The sequence below is a fragment of the Glandiceps talaboti genome, chromosome 4 (genome assembly GCF_964340395.1).
Source record: "Glandiceps talaboti chromosome 4, keGlaTala1.1, whole genome shotgun sequence".
Taxonomy (NCBI): Eukaryota; Metazoa; Hemichordata; class Enteropneusta; family Spengelidae; genus Glandiceps; species Glandiceps talaboti.
The window spans coordinates 13,149,529-13,154,693 of NC_135552.1; positions in this window are offsets into that span (position 1 = coordinate 13,149,529).

The following is a 5,165-nucleotide window of genomic DNA, read 5'->3' on the forward strand; positions in this document are numbered from 1 at the left end:
CTGTGGCTAAACAGTACAGTCTGGTCAAAGTTCCTCAATCAGCACAAAAAAATGTTCACCCAATCAGTGAAACCCAGCTGCTATATGACGTAAACAGTGTATAAGTAGCATACTGAGCTGACAAATAATTATTCCATATTCGGACATTGCATAACTGCCCCAATAAACACCAATTTTGTGAGGGACTGTGTTATTGGTTAATTGGAATTTTGTGATTGATTAACAAAGACATGATGTTAATGACTGTGTGGGTGGATGTGGATGAATTTGAAATTGCATCCCATGCATCTCAGGGTTTCTAGAGTGACGACTTTGACTATTCTGTGAGTAGACTGTGGATGACGATACTGTATAGGAACTAGACTAGCAAGTCAGGTCCATATGATAATCAATCGAACACCTTTGCAAATTTTACTTGTAAACGTTAGTATTAAAAAGTCAAACATTAATTATGTATGGGGGGGGGTGTTTGTGTCACCCGTTGTTGTGGGTGAAGGCGTTATGAAGTAAAAGTGTTTTTGTTTACTTTTTCAAAGACTATAACGTGTGAATTACGATTTACATATGCATAACCACATAACCACCCCTCTACATTTACATCGACAAGCAAAATTAGCGAACTATGAAGAAAATTGTTTATCATTACGTATTACAAAAAAATGTTGATTGTTTGTCAAGCCACAAGCTTACGATTATTTGCTGAATGCACAGAACACTTACTAGATTACTAGGGTAGGAAAGAACTTTGTTGCTTCGATGTAATTCGTGGTTGTAAATTTACACAAACAAACTGAGACGTCACGAAATTAAGGGGGGTAATCACCCCCAAGTAGCATATTTCAGGTGTTGGGAGTGACGGAAAAGAGTGCGCACATCAACGAATCGGCAAGTCTTAAAGATACACAGTAATGGCCAACACAAAGACACTATTTCGGTCAATACTTCCCGAACCACTGTGTGTGGGTTGTTCTCGGAGATAATTGAAGATCGGCTTAGCCCTGCTCATGTTCGTGTATTCTCGTTACTCAACGGTCAGCAACTTGAGTTGCGGCTGAACCACGCATCGGCCGTACTTGAGAAGGAGTAGACGTGAACTTGTCGCTGCAACAACTTGAAATATATATATGAATAAACACAACGGATTATATCAACTTTAGATAGGATACAACTTTTGGAAGGTTAATATTGTTTCCCGTCTTCGCTTAGGTTATTGTCAGACAGGGACCTACATTCACGGTTGTCCAAATATTCGACACGTTATCTCTGGCCACTGTGGTCTAAGTCATTAGGCCCCGATTACGCTCAATTTTAGAATAGGTGGGATAGTTAGATTTTTTTCCACGTGTGAGTGTCTAGTTCAGGTAGTTATGTTGTTTTCCTTATGTTATTATTTCTTCTCATCAGATGTACAGCTATTACAGATTGGAAGAACAGTTATATATATATTGTCTTGATGTCAGTTTCCGCATCCTTTTTCTTGCGACTCGGAGACTTCACAATTTTCGCGATTTCATTTTTTTCTTTCTCGAAAACGTAACACAAAAGTTGGGGAGTAAAAGCGTACATAAATTAACAAAATATTGACCAACTTCTTTTTAAAAAACAATGAAAAGGTTCCGCACACACAACACAACCCAATTTATGGGTTGGTATCCATAACAACCAACCAAATATCACATGATTATGATGAGGGTCCTGCGCCTGACTGAATGATAACAACACAGTCGTACTTTATCAAGTTGAAGTCCTTGTGTGTAAAAATCAACTTTGCATCGTACGGGAAGAGAAATGTTCACAAAGGTGTTAGATTTATTTATTGAGATGCAGGTATACGCTTTTACCATTGTATTTTGACAATGAAAAAAATTCACAAGAAATGGCTAATAGAACACAGTTTAACCTACACAGAATAAAAAAATAATTGCAAAAAAGTAGACGTACAGATGCAGGTGACGCTGTATTCACAACAAACTGTCCTGATAGAATTGACACGAGCTCGGAACAGATGTGTCCTAGACAATGACGAGCTGTTAAGTCTCCGCGCGTGTCGTTCAATTTAAAAAAACAATGGCTTGATTTAATTGAGGATGTAAATATCGATTAAAGGATTAATTGTGAATGTTTTTAATAATGTTAATTGATGACAAATGTGAATAAATTAAGTCAAAAGTAGCCTGAAGGAAAGACAAGTAGTACTACGGTAGAGTCTGGTGGAACAAAGAGTTTTAAAAAATTCCGTTCACAGAACTAGTACATGTTTTTCCTGGTTTTTCATTTTTTTTTCATTGTCAGATACGGTATTGCACTCCTATACTAAACTATGGGTTGATTATTAGAATTAGTGAAATTTGGTCCAAAGATCGTGAACGTTTAGTCTTATCTCTTGCTGAGTGTGTCCGCTCTCTATCTATAGACGAAATCTTTCTTTGCCATGGTCGTTATGTCATTCTCCCATCATCATCTTTTCTCTCTTTCTTCCTTTATTTCATTCTTTCTTTCTTTCTTTCAGTCAGTCTGTGTTTATTTGACTATGTCTGTCTGTCTGTCTGTCTGTCTGTCTGTCTGTCTGTCTGTCTGTCTGTCTGTCTGTCTCTCTCTCTCTCTCTCTCTCTCTCTCTCTCTCTCTCTCTCTCTCTCTCTCTCTTCATAATTAAAATCATTTAAACTGTACACCGAAACTGAAACTAAACTGTTTTGAAAATATCTTTACCTAATTTACCGACCATAACGTGCTTCAACACGATCTTTACTGTATAATAAAACAATCTCACATATTAATTATTTTACTTGGTTCTATTTAATTAAACTTTTGTAAATTTCCGGAATAAACTTGTACAATTTGAAAAATAAAACAATGCGTTTCCTGTTAATTTTATTTTTGCAAATGTTTTGGATCGTGAGTCTTTGTTCTACCTTTAACAAAGAAAGAAGAGACGCATTTCTTTAGTTTATAGTAGTAGTTTTATTTATTATTGTGACTTGCAACTCAAGGAGCTGCCCGGCCCAATGGACTTGTAAGTCACATTATAGTTAAAGCAATAGTTTGAGAACATAAAAAACCCTAAGAAATACAGGTATAAACTGGCAAAAAACAAATAACATACAATAGCTCTCTTCGTTTATAAAATGCCTTTTCTATTAATTTTGCAAGTGGTCTTACTGGTCCGGAGAAAAAGTAACTTAGTTTTTATTCCTGTGTCATGGTTATAACTATTTGTACGTGTACACGCAGGTACCTGTTCGTTAACGAAAATAATGGAATCGTGTAGGAAAATATTTAATTAAATTTAATCAACATCAAGGAAGTAAACATAGTTTGCTGCCGTGTATTGTTAGGAACAAAACATTTAACGATATATCAATTAGTTGTTAGCCATTCTTTTAATTCTTTGTCCGCTACATAGCTATTTATGGTTGACCACGTGATCAAATACACAACCAATCAGCACTCTGAATTTCTCCGGATGTGATGTCGCAACAGATCTTTGTGAGTGAATCCCTTCGTTTCAACTTTGGCTATAAAAAGCGACCAGCCGATGATCAATATCACATTTTACATCTCAGCCGTATTTTGAACGCTGTGAAATATCATCAGACTCACTGCCGGGGACTTTGTCGAGTTATTGTTGTTGTTTTTATCCAGGTAAGGCATAATTTTTGACGATTTTTCATCATTTCATCAATGTACTATTACCCTGTATCTATATCACTAGTATATAGGTATGTATTATTTTATATCCCGATCGATGTATGATTTTGAACAGAACAGAATGCGTCTAACACTAATTATGCTGTAAGCTTATGCTATCATGTGAGTGTTATAGTTTCAGGTTTTCGTCATGTGAGCTTATATCATATTGATCATATTCGGAACATCAACTATAACAGTTTCTTAGAGAATGATTTTTAAATTAGTAATTTATTTTTACGCTGTGAATAAATGATGTATTCTAATTTCAACCTATAAATTTTACTTTCATGGTACAAATTCAATTATTGATAGTTCGAGTACACTGAAATAATAATACAATTTCGAATCTTCTAAAATAAATGCGAAAATAATAATCACCACCAAGTTCAATCTTGCAAAGAAAATCATGCCATTTTTTTTCACGGCTTGACTCGATGAATTTGTAGTCAATAAAAAAATGTTTAGCAACCGACATATCGAGTTCACACGGACTTTACTGAAATGTCGGCCGCTTTAATTTACAAGAATCTCTAGCAATGAATTTGTTGGCGTTTGATTACGGTAACGTCTCTCACAAGTAATCGGTATATTTGACACGTTAACAAACATTTCTACGCTTTGCTTTGCTTTGACTAAATATTCGACGTCATTTAATATACAATATCGATCAAGCCGATGTTGGGTTTGTTACATGCTTATGAGATTCTTATGAATGTGTTGAATGATACAAACGGACAAGAGGCGACACGCTGCAGCCACTTCCGAGAGAAAAGGACATTTTCCATTTCTTCTATGCCGACACTTCATCAATAAAGTTCCGGTAGTCATCATTTTGGCAAACAATTGAATTAAAAGGTTTACTCATTTGCAAGTTGTGTATTGACGTGGACACATCGTAATTTAAAAAGCGGTCGTATTGATGTATCTAGCTAGCTAGACAAAAGAACGGTCGGTGATTGCCTTAACTTGTTAAAGTGACCATATGGATGGGAATAGAGTATTTATTTAGGATTTTTAATTTATGAAACAACTAGTATTACTGTGTTTTTCTACTTGAAAAATAAACCAAATATACCAAGTTCGTGTTCCTAACTCTATAAATTGGAAAACAATTTCAAAACGTGTAAAATGTTTGTTATTTTACGTACAATAATACATTTTATGCAGTTTAGTAAATTATGTAAAAGGACACAGTCTTTGCTATTTCACATTGTCTTTCACATAGGAAAGTATAGTAAAAACTTCAAAATAAATACTAAATTCGTATCCGTATGGCCACTTTAAAAACACAACTTGAGACAAAGTCCATTATCCAGAAATGTTGCTTTGACAAAGTGGCTGGCTCAACCAACTTAGAAACATCCTAAACATCGAAGGAAAGGGTTTTAGGGGTTTTTTTTATGTGAGAAGGCCGAGTTTAAACACTGTACCATGTCAGTCCAACATCAGATTTACGCATACTACTATACATCTT